At 43.5% G+C, this 20,606-nt stretch overlaps 1 long non-coding RNA gene across 1 annotated transcript in view; it reads right to left on the reverse strand.

Annotated features, from left to right (window-relative positions):
* Positions 1 to 2,605: 2,605 nt before the first annotated feature.
* LOC115204145 (uncharacterized) overlaps positions 2,606 to 20,606 on the reverse strand; it is a 47,448-nt gene continuing 29,447 nt past the window's right edge. The window contains exons 2-3 of the long non-coding RNA XR_003880311.1: positions 19,191 to 19,303; positions 2,606 to 3,018 (exon numbers count right to left, since the gene is read on the reverse strand). This is a non-coding gene — a long non-coding RNA (uncharacterized LOC115204145). The remainder of the gene's footprint in view (positions 3,019 to 19,190; positions 19,304 to 20,606) is intronic.

Here is a 20,606-nt window from a genome sequence, read left to right on the forward strand (position 1 = left end):
ACATTTTCAAAGTGTTTGTCCCGAAGGCCAACCTTGGTCATCTGGTTTAATAAGCACCATTTTAGCTTTCATATGGAATCTCATCAACAGCATATGACACATTTAATCATGCATAATACACATCTCCTAATGACAAGACCCTAGGGAAGGTGGTCTTTCTCAACATATCGCTTATGCTCATCAGAACAAATGTGGCATTTCACTGGTACAGTGCTTGAAAGCATGATAATATAATACAGAAGGAGCAAAAATAAAAAAGCGAGAGAGGTCTGTTTGAAGAGAGAACCTGTGAACGGAGGGAGAATGGGCCCCAGCAGAGTGCAATTTCCCTTCAGAACGGAGAGCAATTAGTCAACGCTCGTTAATGACTCCGACAAGTCCCACGTGGCGCGGCCCAGCTGCCTGCCTGACTGCCGCATCGCAGCTGATCACATCTCTATTTGATTTAAATCACAATGCTGAAGGGAGTCAGTACAATATCACACAGGAAGAGAGAGAGAGAGAGAGAGAGAGAGAGATGGAGGAAGAGGAGGAGGGAGGAAAAGGAAGAGGTGATGGAGAAATTATGAAAACCAACAAACATGTAGCTTTACTAAAACGTGGCTTCTTCAGAAGCGTGAATGTGTTACATGACAAATTAATTAGAGATGTTGCCCCCAGGTTTAGATTTCCACTTAAGTGGAGCTATCCTATTATCTTTCTCCGGCAGTGTTTCTTTCTTTCTCTGGATCCCAGTGAACAGACTTAATGTCATATCCTTCCATTATTGACTCACTTATTTCTGTGTTGCTGCTAGTGAGAATGTGGTTCTCTGACCACTATTACATTACACCGTTTCTCTGTTTCTCCTTCTGTTTTGCATCAGCAGCACGAGTGGCTGGAAAACATAACCTTTGACACAGGAAGCAATTAGGCAAGCCAGTTAAATTGAGCCATGTCTCAATTAAGTGGCTTTGCCACATTAATAGAGCGTGTAGATATTAGAGTCATGATATTGGATTCATGAAATGAGATCAATATCCTGAATATGTGACACATTTTCTCTTTGTGAAAGCTAATACTCTTTAGTGTTATATAGATGTATGCCATGAACATGGAGACAGGTGTGGGTGTTAGTCATTTCTGGCTGTACTTCACCACCCTGTCATTGCTCTAGTCATTTCTCCATGTGAAGCTCTGTTAGTCATTATTCTCCATGTGTCACCATTTTTTTCATCAGCAAACCAAAACAGATAAACAATATTTGTGGTGTTACAGTAGTGTTACATTATGAGGTTTATTGAGTAAAAAATTGTTTTGTTTGTTCTCCCTCAGTCCCCCATCCTTCAGTCCCCCAGGCCCTGGTGAGCATGAAGCATGCAGCAGGCAGGACAGGACACATGAGTAGCCAGCTCTCTCTAGCTGTGCCTCTGTGCCACAGTGCTCTCAGGTGATCCTCTTGCTGGATCCCTTTACCGGCATCCAGGCAGCTGCCAGGGGAAGAAATCCTCATCCTCTTTCAAGTTTAGCTCCACATTAGGCTACAGTTTCAAGCACTGAAAGTATGTTTGGAACCAGGAGGGAGGTTAGGGGCAGGGGCGTGCTCTGGAACCCCCGCCAGGTGGTTCAAGGAGAGGTCCCAGCTGTGGGTCTCCAGGGAGGTTCAAGGGGGGCTCTGGAAAGCTGGGGGGGGTAAAGGGTCACATGGCACCACCACCTGATCAGAGTAACTAAATCGTCGCTCATGTCTTGATTTCCCAGCGTTCTACCCTTTCATCAGACATGTGCTGCTTTAACTTTTATCCATTGAGACATACAGCACAATCTACCACCTCTCTCAACCAAATAATTAACTGGAAGGAAAAATAAACTGTTTGATACTCATTGGTGTTTTGAGGATGTTTAAAGTTGTAGTCTGCGCTAATTTGTGATCTAAGGGATATACAGCAATCAAATAAAATGTTTTTGTCACATGGTTGGTAAACAACAGGTATAGACTCAGAGCCCCCTTCCTTACGGGCTCTTCCCAACAATACAGAGAGAAAGAAAATAGAGAACTAATAGAAAAATAATAAGACAAGGAATAAATACACAATGAGTAACGATAACTTGGCTACAGTATATACACGGGGTACCAGTACGATATGCAGGGGTACGAGGTAATTGCGATAGATATTTACAATGATGTTTTAGATGCCGCTAGTGTCTAAAGGGGTGATGCAGTATAGAACATAAATTGGAGTTGACTGCGTGGAATGCTGCGTCGTAAATGCCTTGTTCCTTCTATTTGGTCCTGAGAGCTCTGTTTCACTGGGAAAACCTTTTGGGAGAAAACTCACACAGAAACCAGATTTCACAGAGGATCGGCTTAATGTGAAGAATCATAAACTTTGAAAATCCCTGTTGTGATTTTTTCGGGGTCCAAAGTTCTAGCTTTTACATTTTTAAGTGCATATATTTGCTCTGGCATTTTTCAAATAGTGAGGACTGGGTTGAAATTAAAGTTGAAATTGATATTTCTTTTAAATTCTAAGCATTGTGATGCATTCTGGATATATTCAAGGATCTTCTGTCCCCTTTAGGAGAAACAGACTCTCTCAATACAATAAGACAATAAGACAATAACTCAATATGAACAACTTTTTATTAGTGTGGGTGGTAAGAAAAATGTACAATATTTATGTAACTTACTTACATTATACTATTGCAAATTTATTGAAAATATTTATACCGTTCTTTACATGACTGACTTTTACTTGCACAACGTCTTTACTAATACATTTCTTAGGGCTTTAGTCTAAGGATATGCTCCAGTGCCTGCTTTGGAAAGATTTGATACAGTAGATGGCATCATCCCTGATAAGCTGCTCCAAAACATTGCTTAACATTTTTGAATACCCGCCAATAACCTTAATATTGTTACATAAACAATATATACCCTGTTAGCATCGAAATTAAATAAGATTAGTCCAATTTTTAAGCTCATATTTCTTATAGGTGTTTCCTGCGCTTTGGTCCGTAAATGATCCGTCCGTAGATCTGCAGATAAGATAGAAAGGTAGTACATGTGTATTTGACTTCTCAATCACCCTGCCTATTCTTGTCTCCCCTAGTTAGAGTGTTCCAGTAACGTGACACTGTATAAATATTTGTCCAACATAACTGCACTCCCATTCAGCTGATACTGTCTCTGTAACCCTACCACAATCCCCCCTGATCCCGGCTCGGTAACTCTATCCAAACCTGCATGGTCATTATTGATGGCCTAGTAAGTGTTACAGTTACAAACCAATTACTCAATCATTAAACTTTGATGAGCTGCTCTACAAATACACCTTGATGCCTATCAGCTTTCCTCCATTACTCTCCTTTTACTTTCCCCATACTACAGGTACTAGGCTTTTTGTTTCCCCTTTTAATAAGTGGGAGGTGAGAATGACAGCTGGCATTCGTTTGATGTACCGGGAGACATGTCTGACAGTTCAAGAGGTAAAGAAGCCAAGAGGTGAGCGACGTGTCCCCTCCATGACTCTGGGAAATCTGGTGACCCAGTAAACTGATATCGCACCACTAAAGGGGAGAAAGAGAATAAACGGTGGAGGGAAAGAGGGGGAGGAAGGAAGTTGAGTTGTCACCTCCACATGTGGTTTTACCAGCAAAGAGAAATGTTGCTTCTGTAGGTCAATGGATGATAAAATGACCCCTTGTGTTTCACACAAACACACACAGTTTCCGCAGACAAGCCGCTGAGACGTGCCAGACAGGTAAGTGTGTGTGTGCATCTGTGTGTTGGGGATTATGGTAATATTCCTGGCCTCACACAGAGACAGTACACACATGGGAAAATAGAGAGTGAGGCCATAATCAGGTCATCCTCTCTCACACTCAATCTAAGCCATGTGCTGAGAGACATGTCGAACTTGATCCAAACAATAACAGTTACATGATTGGGGCATGGGTATGGGTGACTCAGAGTAGCAACTTGTGATTATAGGTCTGTTATTTACATAGAATGTTATGGACTTTCTAATTGAATTCATCATGAATGCAATGAAAATACAAAAAATATATTGTAGCTACAAATGGAGGAGTGGTAGGGCATATACAGTCACTTTTAAAATGTCAGAACTTGGCCACCTTCATGCCAATAGGCTATTCGTATTGGTTGGCAGAAAAAAACTTTATTGAGAGCAAAGAAAACATGTAAATGCCTGGAGTTTGCTTAACGGCATTGACACTTAAATTGTAACTGGTGCTATGGTCAGATGAGACGAAAATAGTGCTCCTTGGCCACGCACACCAGAAAATAACCCTATATCTACTGTACAATATGGTGGTGGATCTTTGATGTTAATGGTCTGATTTCCTTCCACTGGTCCTGGGGACCTTGTTAAGGTCAACAACATCATGAACTCTACCAAATACCAGGACATTTTAGCCAAATACCTGGTTGCCTCTGCCAGGAAGTTGAAACTTGTCCACAAGTGGATCTTCCAACAATACAATAACCACAAGCACACATCAAAATCCCCAAATAAATGGTTAATTGACCACATCAAATCAACCTTTTGCAATGGCAATCTCAGTCTCCGGATCTGAGCAACATTTAAAACCTGTGGTTTGAATTGAAGAGGGCAGTCCATAAGAGCAGACGAAGGATATCAAGGATCTGGAAAGATTCTGTATGGAGGAATGGTCTAAGATCCCTCCCAACGTGTTCTCCTATCACATCAAATATTTTTTTTAAAGTGCCGTTATCCTCACAAGGGGAGGGTTCCAGAGTATTGAAAACATGGGTGCCAATAATTTTGACACATATCGTTTTGAGAATATTTTGTATTACTTGTTAAACAAAATGTATTTATCTGAGCAATTGTATTGGTATAAAATAATAATGTAATTATTCTTATTATTTATTTTATAGAGTATTTTTTGCTGATCTTTATCAAGGGTGCCAATCATTTTGGATGTGATTGTATGTCAAAGTGTAAAGGGAATTCTGTAGAAGCCAGATCTTTAGTATAATCAGGGTGTGGACTGAAGCAGATTGACTTTTCGTTACAGCTCATCTGCCCCCTCAAACCCAACACACACAGACACACAGACACACAGACACACACAGTATCAGCAGCAATATTGCAGCAGGTTGCACATCCTTTAGCATATGATAAAGAGGAAGCAGGCGTTTCCTTCTCAGGAAGGATGCTTCCGCTGTACGTCCTCTCTGATTAGTGAGAAGAAAGCAGCTTCACATGAACTGAGATGCACTGGCAAGTATATACTTTCGCTAGTAAGGCTAACTTTTTTCTAAAACGGTGCTGGAAAGCATGTAGTCATTTCTACAGTATACAGTTCTGTAGAATGTAAACAATGACAGTAGCTAGAATTGTGTCTGTTTCATGTAGGTCATGTAGGTCATCAGCCTTGTCTATTTCCCCTCAACTTTGCCCTCTTCTCATAAACGCCTACCCTCTCCTCACACTCTACTGCCCTCTTGGTGTCTTTCTGACTCGTCTGATTGACTGTTCCAATAGGGAGTACAACTGCTAAGCTGGGTGAGAAAGCGGGAGCTCTCGCAGTCTGCCTAGTCCTCTGGGGGCTACAGAGGATGAGATGTATGATCTCCGTGGCCAGGGAGAGTGGGGGGAGAGGGGCTAAGAGAGCTTTATGGAGATTTATGGGTCTCCCCCAGGCCCTAATTGCCTCCGCAGCGGGTAGTCCTTGGAGGCCCGTGGTGAGTCGCGGTCAACCAGCACCAGGCCTCATAATGGCTCCGGCAGGTGGGCTGACTGCCTGGCACGTTGTTTACTAAGGCTTGTTATGGAGACAAATGGTGTCAGTGACTGACCAACCAGCTGACTGACCACGCAAGAGCTTCTGTGCTGGCCACATAGATAGATAGTACTTTAACTTGGCCTTTAGACAAAAAGCAGAGAGGAGTCTCTGGGACTTAGGTTTCAGAGAGGATCCCATTATTAACCAACTTTGACCTCAAATAAAGAATCTAGGATGGCCTTATGCCTACCTAAATGTTTAAGTTGTGAGTGGAAAATGCATTGAGATTGGTGATCTGACGTGAATGTGAAAAGGTATGCAAAAAATAAAATTGTATATACTATAATATTGGCACCCTGTTAAACTTCCGGCGCCGACAGAGATGGCCGCCTCGCTTCGCGTTCCTAGGAAACTATGCAGTATGTCGTTTTTTTTATGTGTTATTTCTTACATTGTTACCCAAGGAAATCTTAGGTTTTATTACATACAGTCAGGAGGAACTATTGGATATAAGAGCAACGTCAGCTCACCAACATTACGACCAGGAATACGACTTTCCCGAAGTGGATCCTCTGTTTGGTCCACCACCCAGGACAATGGATCGGATCCCAGTAGGCGACCAAAAACAACGGCGCCGCAGAAGGGGCAGACGGAGCGGTCTTCTGGTCAGGCTCCGTAGACGGGCACATCGCGCACCGCTCCCGAGCATACTACTCGCCGATGTCCAGTCTCTTGACAACAAGGTAGACGAAATCTGAGCAAGGGTTGCCTTCCAGAGAGACATCAGAGATTGTAACGTTCTTTGTTTGAGGGAAACATGGCTCACTCGGGATACGTCATCAGAGTCAGTACAGCCACCTAGTTTCTTCACGCATCGCGCCAACAGAAACAAACATCTCTCTGGTAAGAAGAAGGGTGGGGGTGTATGCCTTATGATTAACGAGACGTGGTGTGATCATAACAACATACAGGAACTCAAGTCCTTTTGTTCACCTAACCTAGAATTCCTTACAATCAAATGCCGACCGCATTATCTACCAAGAGAATTCTCTTCAATCATAATCACAGTCGTGTATATTCCCCCCCAAGCATACACATCGACGGCCCTGAAAGAACTTCATTGGACTCTATGTAAACTGGAAACCACATATCCTGAGGCTGCATTTATTGTAGCTGGGGATTTTAACAAGGCTAATCTGAAAAAAGGCTCCCTAAATTTTATCAGCATATTGAATGCGCGACCCGGGCTGGCAAAACCCTGGATTGTTATTCTAACTTCCGCGATGCATATAAAGCCCTCCCCCGCCCTCCTTTCGGAAAATCTGACCACGACTCCATTTTGTTGCTCCCAGCTTATAGACAGAAACTAAAACATGAAGCGCCCGTGCTCAGGTCTGTTCAACGCTGGTCCGACCAATCTGATTCCACGCTTCAAGATTGCTTCGATCAGGTGGACTGGGATATGTTCCGCATAGCGTCGGACAATAACATTGATGAATACGCTGATTCAGTGAGTGAGTTTATTAGCAAGTGCACCGGTGATGTTGTACCCCCAGCGTCTATTAAAACGTTCCTCAACGAGAAACCATGGATTGATGGCAGCATTCGCGCGAAACTGAAAGCGCAAACCACTGCTTTTAATCAGGGCAAGGTGATCGGAAACATGACCGAATACAAACAGTGTAACTATTCCCTTCGCAAGGCAATCAAACAAGCTAAGCGTTAATATAGAGACAAAGTAGAGTCGCAATTCAACGGCTCAGACACGAGAGGTATGTGGCAGGGTCTACAAAAGGAAAACCATCCCCGTCGCAGGCCACGATGTCTTGCTCCCAGACAAACTAAAAAACTTCTTTGCTCGCTTTGAGGACAATACAGTGCCACTGACACGGCCCGCTACCAAAACCTGCGGGCTCTCCTTCACTGCAGCCAAAGTGAGTAAAACATTTAAACGTGTTAACCTTTGCAAGCTGCCGGCCCAGACGGCATCCCCAGCCGCATCCTCAGAGTATGCGGAGACCAGCTGGCTGGTGTGTTTACGAACATATTCAATCAATCCTTATCCCAGTCTGCTGTTCCCACATACTTCAAGAGGGCCACCATTGTTCCTGTTCCCAAGAAAGCGAAGGTAACTGAGCTAAACGACTATCGCCCCGAAGCACTCACTTCCGTCATCATGAAGTGCTTTGATAGACTAGTCAAGGACCATATCACCTCCACCCTACCTGACACCCTAGACCCACTCCAATTTGCAATCGCAATCGCAATCACACTGCACACTGCCCTAACCCATCTGGACAAGAGCAATACCTATGTAAGAATGCTGTTCATCGACTACAGCTCAGCATTTAACGCCATAGTACCCTCCGAACTCGTCAATAAGCTCGAGACCCTGGGTCTCAAAGCTGCCATGTGCAACTGGGACCTGGGCATCCTGACGGGCCGCCCCCAGGTGGTGAGGGTAGGTAACAACATCTCCACCCCGCTGATCCTCAACACTGGGGCCCCACAAGGGTGTGTTCTCAGCCCTCTCCTGTACTCCCTGTTCACCCATGACTGCGTGGCCATGCACGCCTCCAACTCAATCATCAAGTTTGCAGACGACACTACAAGCCGAATTTCTTCAGCCTCCTGAGGTTGAAGAGGCGCTGCTGCGCCTTCTTCACCACGCTGTCTGTGTGGGTGGACCATTTCAGTAGTGGAGAGGGTGGAGAGTTTTAAGTTCCTCGACGTACACATCACGGACAAACTGAAATGGTCCACCCACACAGACAGCGTGGTGAAGAAGGCGCAGCAGCGCCTCTTCAACCTCAGGAGGCTGAAGAAATTCGGCTTGTCACCAAAAACACTCAAACTTTTACAGATGCACAATCGAGAGCATCCTGTCGGGCTGTATCACCACCTGATACGGCAACTGCTCCGCCCACAACCGTAAGGCTCTCCAGAGGGTAGTGAGGTCTGCACAACGCATCACCGGGGGCAAACTACCTGCCCTCCAGGACACCTACACCACCCGATGTCACAGGAAAGCCGAAAATATCATCAAGGACAGCAACCACCCAAGCCACTGCCTGTTCACCCCACTATCATCCAGAAGGCGAGGTCAGTACAGGTGCATCAAAGCAGGGACCGAGAGACTGAAAACAGCTTCTATCTCAAGGCCATCAGACTGTTAAACAGCCATCACTAACATTGAGTGGCTGTGCCAACATACTGACTCATCTCTAGCCACTTTAATAATGAAAACATTGATGTAATACATGCATCACTAGTCACTTTAAACAATTGTATTTATTTTATTTTTTTATTTCACCTTTATTTAACCATGTAGGCAAGTTGAGAACAAGTTCTCATTTACAATTGCGACCTGGCCAAGATAAAGCAAAGCAGTTCGACAACATACAAAAACACAGAGTTACACATGGAGTAAAACAACATACAATCAATGATGCAGTAGAAAAAAATAAGACTATATACAATGTGAGCAAATGATGTGAGATAAGGGAGGTAAAGGCAAAAAAATGCCATGGTGGCAAAGTAAATAAAGTATGGCAAGAAAAATACTGGAATGGTAGATTTGTAGTTTGAAGAAAGTTAAAAGTTAAAATATAAATAATATGGTGCAAAGGAGCAAAATAAATAAAATAAATAAATACAGTAGGGGAAGAGGTAGTAGTTTGGGCTAAATTAAAGATGGGCTATGTACAGGTGCAGAGATCTGTGAGCTGCTCTGACAGCTGGTGCTTAAAGCTAGTGAGGGAGATAAGTGTTTCCAGTTTTAGAGATTTTTGTAGTTCGTTCCAGTCATTGGCAGCTGAGAACTGGAATGAGAGACGACCAAAGGAGGAGTTGGCTTTAGGGGTGACCAGAGAGATATACCTGCTGGAGCGCGTGCTACAGGTGGGTGCTGCTATGGTGACCAGTGAGCGGAGATAAGGGGGGACTTTACCTAGCAGGGTCTTGTAGATGACCTGGAGCCAATGTGTTTGGCGACGATTATGAAGTGAAGGCCAGCCAACAAGAGCATACAGGTCGCAGTGGTGGGTTGTATATGGGGCTTTGTTGACAAAACGGATGGCACTGTGACAGACTGCATCCAGCTTGTTGAGTAGGGTATTGGAGGCTATTTTGTAAATGACATCGCCGAAGTCGAGGATTGGTAGGATGGTCAGTTTTACGAGGGTATGTTTGGCAGCATGAGTGAAGGATGCTTTGTTGCGAAATAGGAAGCCAATTCTAGATTTCACTTTGGATTGGAGATGATTGATGTGAGTCTGGAAGGAGAGTTTACAGTCTAACCAGACACCTAGGTATTTGTAGTTGTCCACAAATTCTAAGTTAGAACCGTCCAGAGAAGTTATGCTGGATGGGCGGGCAGGTGCAGGCAGCGATCGGTTGAAGAGCATGCATTTAGTTTTACTTGTGTTTAGGAGCAGTTGGAGACCACGGAAGGAGAGTTGAATGGCATTGAAGCTCGTCTGGAGGGTTGTTAACACAGTGTCCAAAGAAGGGCCAGAAGTATACAGAATGGTGTCGTCTGCGTAGAGGTGGATCAGAGATTCCCCAGCAGCAAGAGCGACATCATTTATGTATACAGAGAAAAGAGTTGGCCCAAGAATTGAACCCTGTGGTACCCCCATAGAGACTGCCAGAGGTCCAGACAGTAGGCCCTCCGATTTGACACACTGGACTCTGTCAGAGAAGTAGTTGGTGAACCAGGTGAACCAACCATTGGTGAACCAACAATGCCACTTTATATAATGTTTACATACCCTACATTACTTACCTCATATGTATATACTGTATTCTATACCATCTACTGCATCTTGCCTATGCCGTTCGGCCATTGCTCATTCATATATTTGTATGTACATATTCTTATTCATTCCTTTACAGTTGTGTGTGTATAAGGTAGTTGTTGTGAAATTGTTAGATTACTTGTTAGATATTACTGCATGGTCGGAACTAGAAGCACAAGCATTTTGCTACACTCGCATTAACATTTGCTAACCATGTTTATGTGACAAATACAATTTGATTTGATTTGATTTGATAAAGATGTGCAAAAAATACTGTATAAAATAAATAATATAAATACTGAGGTACATTATATGCTCCAAAAAATTGGGAAAATAGTGTCTTTGGTCATGAACATCAGTGGTGGGTTGGGCCTCAAAAGAAGGATGCCTATGAAGACAATAACCTCATACCTTCTGTAAAATATGGTGGTGGATCTTTGATGTTAATAGTCTGATTTCTTTCCACTGGTCCTGGGGACCTTGGTAAGGTCAACAGCATCAACAGCATCTACCAAGTACCAGGACATTTTAGCCAAAAACCTGGTGTCCTCTGCCAGGAGGCTGAAACTTGGCCACAAGTGGATCTTTCAGCAAGACAATGACCCCAAGCACACATCAACATCCACAAATAAATTGTTAATTGACCACAAAATCAAGATTTTGCGATAGACACCTCAGTCTTCTGACTTGAACCCCATTGAAAACCTGTGGTTTGAATTGAAGAGCGCAGTCCATAAGCACAGACCCACAAATATCAAGGATCTGGAAAAATTCTGTATGAAGGAATGGTTTAAGATATCTCCCAATGTGTTTTTATATCTCATAAAACATTATAGAAAACGGCTAAGTGCCATTATCCTTGCAAGGGGCGGGTGGAGAAATTATTGAAAACAGGAGTACCAATAATTTTGACACCTATCTTTTTAAATAAAATAATATTCCTTGTTAAACAAAATATTTTTATCTGAGCAATTGTATTAGAATAAAATGATATAATTGTAACTTTTTTTCATACAATATAGCTCAGTATTTGTTCATCTTTATCAAGGATGCCAATTATTTCTGTCGTGACTATATTTGTATATTTTATTCCATTGTTCCTGAGCGAAGATGGAGTGGAGAGGGAGAAGAGGAGAGCCTTAGGCAGGGAAAGTTTGGTAGGAGTAAAAACCAAAGCTGAAATACGCTTGATCCCAGGATTTGTGCCTGAAAAATAGTTACTTACCACTTAACCAAGTAATATACAGTATGCTATAGTTAAGCAATAAGGCCAGAAGAGGTGTGGCATATGGCCAATATATCACGGCTAAGGGCTGTTCGTAGGCACGACGCAACGCAGAATATATTGGCCATATATCACAGACCCCAGAGGTGCCTTATTGCTATTATCAACTGGTTACCAACATAATTAGAGCAGTAACAATACATGTTTTGTGATACCCGTGGTATACGGTCTGATATACCACGGCTGTCAGCCAATCAGCATTCAGGTCTCAAACGACCCAGTTTATAATCTGCTATATGACTGAACCACCTGGATTCCATCTTGTTCAAATTCGAATTTGGTCATCCTTAACTTCAGATAATGTGAGTTTTCTTAAGAAAAAAAAGTTCAGGGAAGGACAGTTGAGCTGACAGGCTCATGTTTATTACAGGAGAACATGCCTTCAGTGAGCTGCAGTGATGAGCCTCAGACAAGGCTGTCAGAGAGCTCAGTAAGTGCACTAATGACTGGGAACAGCCTAGCCACTTAAAGCATGAATATTGGATATGTATAGAAGCGCATTTCCATCTGCCCAGCCCACCCCCATTCTCCATCCTCCTCTCCCTGCAGAACTGCCTGCTCCTTGAACTGAGCAGGCTCATGAAGTGGTGGAGTGGAGAGGAGGGTGTCAGGGACGATCAAGGGAGGTAGAGGGGATGGATGTACACGGAAGGTGTGCGGTGGGATATAAATGTCTGTTCCTTTGCTCTATAGTGTCACACTCCAATAGGTCATGTGAGAAGATGGGGATGGGGGTTGAGGGATGATGACTTTACTCAGGGCTCTACAGGACAGGGGCCCTAACCTCATTACTTCTAGTAAGAGATGAGGACATGACTAAAGACATGAGCACAGGAAACCAGGCCATTTGTTAAGGGTTGGGAGGGATGCTATGCAAACCCAGTTCTCTCCATCAGGATAATTATTTCAACTCGTTTAACCTTTAGTCACTTGACTGACTGACTAACTGACTGACAGTCTTCTCCACCCACCAGTTTTTACTTCCCGTATCCATGTCATACATTCAAACGTCTGGGGTTCATTGGGATGGAAACCTTTGTAATGTTCAATTTTATAGACTTTAGAAGATTAATCTAAATCCTTTTGTATTCTTCTCCTGAAATCCAAACCCTGCACTGATGGAAAGACATAATGAATAGTGGAACAGGTTCTGAGAGACATCTGTCTGACGTGTGGTATCGCCGGAGGTAGGAGATTGATACACAGAGAGAAGAACGCCTGTAATGTATTAAAATGACTCATTAAAATACATAGGACCTAGCTCTTACCCTTAGGAACACATTGTTCAATGGAAACATTCCACGTGATCAAGTGACTGGTTGGTTTAAAGCTGCTACAGTGACGCAAGCGGTGATGGTGTTCAGCGTCTGTTGTTATTGTTTGCCATGGTTATTTCCAAGGTTATTATGACTTCATTAATGAGCTTGGAAAGGTACCATGGAAACAGAGTCAGATGTTAGAGAATGAATAGCCTTTCAGATGACCATCATGTTGAGTGGATGTTCATAATCACCTCTCAGATGAGGTTCTTTAGGGAGCTGGTTTCCACGGTAATAAATGTACCATGTGTCCATTGGACTGTGACAGCCAGGCAGACAGTACAGTATTGACTGTGATATCCAGGAAATCTGCCATGGGCTTACTGACTCCTAACACCTTCGATGCATTCCACAGCTCCTTCTAGAATAGCCTGACGCGCTTCTCTCTTTTTTTCTATTTATAGTTTTCGAGGATTAAAAGTGCCTGCCAGCACTATCAGCTCTGTATCTGCAGTCTGACTAGTGAAACTACTGTATCTGTAGGAGTAAGAGAACTGGTTAAACAAGCTGACTCTCGTCCTTTAAATTAAGTGTTCAGGCTTGAGCCCCACTGAGTTATTTGACATTGTCAGGCAATTCCCCCATTGGAAGACTTTCATTTCTACTGTTAGGATTTGGCTAAGCTCACACACCTGTCTACTGTACATGACAAACCAATTATCAAGTCAGATGTGGGGCCATACTGATTTCAGTTTCCCCTCATCCCCTGATCAAGACGCAGTAGTGCCTCCTGTCTTGGATGTGAGCCAGTGGACTTCCAGTTACCCTGCTGCTACCTTCCAATGCAAACCCCAAAGCTCATACCCCACAACACAACAAGAGTATTCAATACTCTTTCCAGGACCGTGTTATCACGTTTAAACCTGAACTTATGAGAGAGCGAGAGAGAGAGAGAGAGAGAGAGAGAGAGAGAGAGAGAGAGAGAGGAATTTTCCTGTGAGTGATAGTGATAGTCATGTAGCTAGTAAGCTAGCTACAGTATACAGTATGTATGGGGGGGATTGGAGCCCAGTGCCGTGGTGAACCCCCTTGCCTGCCCCCCATTCCTGTGACTAATGAAGACCAGAGGCGAGGATATAAGCCCCTCCATCAGTCCAGAATCAACATCACATATGTTTTGATGAATCTATACGCTGCCTCTGCTCTGCCGGTGCAAGATATTTTTCTGTACTAGGTCTTATCAGTGCTCCTCAGAAGGCACACACAGAACCACATGGGCTATCACTGATTCCCTGACAAGCCTCTTTCACCAGGATGTGATGCCTGCAGATACAATGAGTGTGTTGTTCATCACCGTTTCCACATTGACAGACAAGGCACTCATACTTCAACATACTGTAGCAAATGTACGTTTTGTTTATTTTATTGCTGATGTCTGGTTTAATATATTGTAGAGCTTGCTATGGAGTTTGCACTGGACAGTTTGACTGGAGTTACTCTACCTGATGGCTTGTGCTTGTAAGCTACTTGTTGTACGCATGCGTGATGTACTTCAGTCCTTTGGCATGCTGTGTGTGTACCTTTATGGCATTCTACACATTGAGCTGTGTTTGCATGCATGTGTTACAGTATGGTGTCTTGCTGTGCGTTAGGTACTCTCAGTGGGGGCTGAGAGAGCCAGAAACACAGGCCTCTTTCACCAGGATGTGATGCCTGCAGATAAAATGTGTGTGTTGTTTCTCATGGTTTCCACAGTCACTGGCTAAATATATCCCCACCACTGTGTGAAGGCAGGGGAGACGCTGAGAAACAGCGACTGATTGGAACATGCTAAGGTAAATAAGTGCAGTGATTAACACTGTGCAATGTACACACACACAACAGTGGTGGCCAGTTGTGCGCCGCTGCTAAATGCATATAGGGAAACATTTAGTATCAAGGTAGAAAGTTAACGTAAAACAAAGACAAGTAAAGATATGCATCAGGAAGAAACCAGACATCAAAGAGAGAGCTGGAGGAGGGGAGCAGCAAAGAGAGAAAGGAGGCTCAGACAGACAGACAGAGAGGATGAAAGATAGAAAAGAGAGAGGATGAAACATAGAAAGTATGGGTATAAGTCATAGAGAAAGTGTGACTACAGTATGACTGTAGGACAGACGGTTGACTTCTTGCCATGATATACAGAGTAGACCTACGCTATAGCCACAAACTTTCACATCTCCTCTCGATGTTTGGGAGTAGGAGTAGGAGTAGGAGTAGGGGAGCGAGATGTTTAGAAAAAGACTGTGCTTTACAAAGACTCTCAGTGTGTGAGAGGGAGATGAGGAACTTGTGTGCGAGCTAAAAAAGCATTATTCAGATATATTTACTACCACTTTTTGAAATCCTTCTCGGAAGGAGATGGTTGTTTGTGCACCATGTATGCTTTCAAACCCTTCAGTTGTTTTTTCCTTCTTTAATACCCAACTCAAAGCTCCACAAGCATTCTTTTAGAGCTCTTTTTGAATGACAAATACCACCTCATCGTCCTGCCACCAAATCTCCTCTCTACTCCTCTGAGGTAGGGAGCCTCATCTCTGACAACAGGAAGTACCTGTGGCTGTGTCCATCTGAGTGGTTTGTCTGTTGTCTGTGCTGCACTTAACCCCATAGACAGAAATAGAGGTATGAAAAGCTTGACTGTTGCCATAGAAGCAAAAATGCAATATGCACAATGCACTATGCAAGCCTTGTAACCCCCTGCTAATTAAATGTCAGTGCGAGACTGTGAGGGAATTACTTCTGAGAAAGACTGCGAGTGAACCCCTATCAAGAAAGGTTGATAATAACCAACGTATAATAGCCAGTGTGTTGGATCTTGACGTTGTCCTTCCTGGTTTTAGTCCCACTTCAATTATTGATCAGTAACTTGTACATCCGCTGGAGATGTTCCCTTCCCACTGTTGATTTGACAGAGGAGAATGTTCTAGGTCATTGCATGATGCATAGTTGCCTACCCATCCCTGAGATACACAGATGCGTGATGACATTTCTTCTTAAGAGAAGAGCTGAAGCGAAACAGCTGGCTCCAGCAAATTGTGAAAAGGTGCCATAATATATTCCCTCATGTTTTCTCTGCCAGCCAGTTGTAACACTTCCAACATCCTCTACACCCTCCTACACCACGGGCTGACACAGCTATTTGACAAATGTGCTATTTAACTAGGTTCTGCTCTAAAGAGAAGATGATAGAGGAAGTAAAAGTATGTTTTAGGGGGAAACGTGAGTTCCGCTGCCTCGTGAGATTTTTAAATGGTATGACCTAGGATGACAGGTCTGACATGGTGTATTCAGGATGACAGGTCTGACATGGTGTATTCAGGATGACAGGTCTGACATGGTGTATTTAGGATGACAGGTCTGACATGGTGTATTTAGGATGACAGGTCTGACATGGTGTATTCAGGATGACAGGTCTGACATGGTGTATTTAGGATGACAGGTCTGACATGGTGTATTTAGGATGACAGGTCTGACATGGTGTATTCAGGATGACAGGTCTGACATGGTGTATTTAGGATGACAGGTCTGACATGGTGTATTTAGGATGACAGGTCTGACATGGTGTATTTAGGATGACAGGTCTGACATGGTGTATTCAGGATGACAGGTCTGACATGGTGTATTTAGGATGACAGGTCTGACATGGTGTATTTAGGATGACAGGTCTGACATGGTGTATTTAGGATGACAGGTCTGACATGGTGTATTCAGGATGACAGGTCTGACATGGTGTATTTAGGATGACAGGTCTGACATGGTGTATTTAGGATGACAGGTCTGACATGGTGTATTTAGGATGACAGGTCTGACATGGTGTATTTAGGATGACAGGTCTGACATGGTGTATTTAGGATGACAGGTCTGACATGGTGTATTTAGAATGACAGGTCTGACATGGTGTATTTAGGATGACAGGTCTGACAAAGCCTGATTCAGTCAAACGAAGAGATGCGAGACAGAACACACACGCACGCACACACACACACACACACACACACACACACACACACACACACACACACACACACACACACACACACACACACACACACACACACACACACACAGGGCCAGATAATCACTGACAGCTAGCTAGGGTCCAGGAAAAGGTCAGTCATCAGTAAACACAGTGCTATTTAACAATAAACACACCATTGTGCCCTATAGACAATACACTGAGAAATGATGTCACCTCAGGTGAACTCTTAGCTTCCTTTACATTCCTCTCAGTCAAGAGGGAAGACATTAGCTAAGAGTTGTCTTGTGAACTATTTAGGTAGTGGTAAGACTTGCTTTTAATGTATTCTACACAAAGCAACTTTGCACATGCCGAGAAGTTCATCCATGTCAGATAACTATAATAGTTATTTTTTGGATGATCAAGAATGTCAGCTTTAGAGCCTTGTAGTGCAATATCATTGTTCCCCTGGTATGATCTCCATTAAAATGGTTGGCAGAAACTGTGATCAGAGAGCCTCAACATTCTTTCAAGTCTATCCCTCTCTCTATTCCCTGGGCTGGACTCAGACAGACAAGCCAACGCCATAAACCTGCTTCCACTTCACATCGCATGCAACAGTTCGGTTTCATGCTCTCCAAGGGAGAAAACTATGGTCATAATGTCCACTGGTAGCAGGTTTCTCAACATTTATGGACTAGTCACGGTTCCACGTGACTTTCATCCTCTTTGGAGGGTTTTGCAATTGCCTTTTCATGATGTGAAACTCACTGTTCCATCGTGTTCCTCCCAGGATGCTACTGTCATCAGACAGGATGTGTGTGTGTGTGTGTGTGTGTGTGTGTGTGTGTGTGTGTGTGTGTGTGTGTGTGTGTGTGTGTGTGTGTGTGTGTGTGTGTGTGTGTGTGTGTGTGTGTGTGTGTGTGTGTGTGTGTGTGTGTGTGTGTGTGTGTGTGTGTGTGTGTGTGTGTGTGTGTGTGAAAAGGGTGGAGTAGGTATCCCAGCTGGGTGGGACAACTCCAGGTTTTTTATGAATGAGGTAGTGAAAGGAGACCTCGCTAAGTGCTACTGTAGCAGTATACTTGTTGTTCATTTTTTCTGGTTCACTTGGTGGAATCCCAAGTGTGACCGGAGGGCAGAAGCGGGACAGGGTTGGGAGGTCAACCAGGAGCCAGGCAGAGAGTTACTACTAATGTGGTCTCTGTAACACACGTTCCTGAAAATGTGGTTCCAAGTCCTTTCTAAGAAAGCTGCCATAAACAACTAAATAGCATTCGTTTACAAACACCCTAGTGTACCGTTAATGTAAAATAAAACAAAAACATTGCAATATTTACGTAGCAGAATTATATTCCTTTTTCCTTGTATTCAAGTGATATGGCGAATTGGTTTTGGATACTGATGAAGTTCCTTTCACAGATTTCAAAATAATGTGTGTGCAAAGCAGTAATTGTACGTAAACAGTGATAGTGTATAAACATTGTTATGGCACTCCATACCAATTATGTCTGCTTACTATGTGGTACAAAGCTCCAAGCTTTCTCTCTCCTAATTTATCCGTCTCTGGCTAGGTCTGAATGTGTCTACGACTCCCACCCTGAGCTGGCTCCTGTCCCACTCTTAACGTGAACCATGTCTCCTTTATTTTCTTAACAGCATGCCTCTCTTAGTATATCAATGACATCTCTTCTGGAAATATAACCTTTTCTTAGGCTAAGAGACAGTGTAGCTCAAAGTTCCCCTTTGTAAATGTAATCTTATACAGAGTTAGTCCAGCCAGCAGTTGTTGGGTGCACTTGGTTGACACATTGAATTCATTAAGTTGACCTGAGGTGGTGCACCTGGTACATTTGCTTCCATGTCTCCCATATTGGTACAACTGAGATGTGTGCCAGGGACTTTTGGTTTAAGAAAATATCATTATCTTACTTATCATAAATGTGCATTTGGTTGAATTTTATGCTTCCAGCCTGTGTTTTCTTCCTTTTGAAATATCATACAATATTCATAAACATCTATATATTTATATTTTTAATAATCCCCTCCCCCTTAAAGGAACAAAATTAGATTCAAAAGAATGAAAATATAATTACTATGTTGTCGTGGCGGCAGCATCATTTCTATTGGGCAATATTCCAGGAAGTTGTTGGCCCAGGTCCCACAATTGTCATTTGTGATCAGTCGGAGGTCCCTGGTGTTGATGTAACTGTGCCGGGGGAGAAGGAACGACAAAATGTGCATAAACAAAGTCGTGTGCCTTTCTCTGTTGGTTAGACAGTACTTGGACACTATGAAGCATTGATGTGATGTGTGAGGACAGTGCGTTTAAGTGCAGAAGATCAGGCCGGTCTATCTGCAGTCTGGAGGAGGGCTGTTGTCACAGGACCATGTCTATGTTCCCTCAACCCTATGTTCCTTGGGCCCATGTTCCCTCAGAACTGAGGGAACATAGGGCTGAGGGAACATAGGCTGAGGGAACATAGGGCTGAGGGATCATAGGGCTGAGGGAACATAGGTTGAGGGAACATAGGGCCCAAGGAGCATAGGGTGGACCCCGTTGTGAAAGTCTATACTGGGTTTGTGTGGATGGGTTATCATGTCAAACCACTGACTAATAAACTACAGGACTGCTGCAAATCCTTTTTTTTGTGTTGTTCTCATCCTCATAGAATAGTTTTTTTTATCGGCTAAGACCTAGCCACGATCTAGTTATGTTGATTCTAACTTAATTCCTACAAAATGAAACACTATAAAATGAGAGCAGAGTTTTATATAAGCAATAAATTCCATACCCGTTGATAGGTTTTTCAGACAGTTCTAACACCCTGTTTAAATGTACAGTACTGGAGGAAGTTTTGATTAAAAAGTTATTTTCATAGCACGGTTCTCAACTCTGGAGGAAGTTACTGAACCCATGAAGGTAATAAAAGGGGTTTCCTTTTTTAAATGCACTCAGCATGGACTGCTAACATTACAACCCCAGATAAGGTTAAACAAACAGTGGAGCCCATCCGCCACAGGCCAGCCGCTGTGTAGTGTAGAGTAGTGTGGGCGGCCCAGCCTCCCAGTTCACCCCGAGCATTGAGCAGCACTGAGCAGCACTGAGCTGCAATGAGCAGCACTGAGCACCACTGAGCAACACTGAGCACCACTGAGCAACACTGAGCACTACTGAGCAACACTGAGCAACACTGAGTCCTGTGCCACTGACCCCACAGCTGCTGCTGCATATCCTCAATAAACCACATGAGCTCTGATAGTCATCATTTTTACAGCAGCTCTCAATTAATCTCTGCGGGCATTTTACTAATTACATATCCATAATTAAACAAACAGACACAGGCTGGGCCATTCAGCTACTGATCTCCGCCACACCCCTGCTCTCCTGTTACCACAATGCCCATGAAGGAGCTGGTTGGAGCTGGTAGAGAGAGAGGATAGAGGGAGATAGAGAGGGGGGAATTCTGTTTCCTCACACATCCTCCGGAACCTCCCCTTCTCTGCACACC

The sequence above is a fragment of the Salmo trutta genome, chromosome 12 (assembly GCF_901001165.1).
Source record: "Salmo trutta chromosome 12, fSalTru1.1, whole genome shotgun sequence".
NCBI classification, from domain to species: domain Eukaryota; kingdom Metazoa; phylum Chordata; class Actinopteri; order Salmoniformes; family Salmonidae; genus Salmo; species Salmo trutta.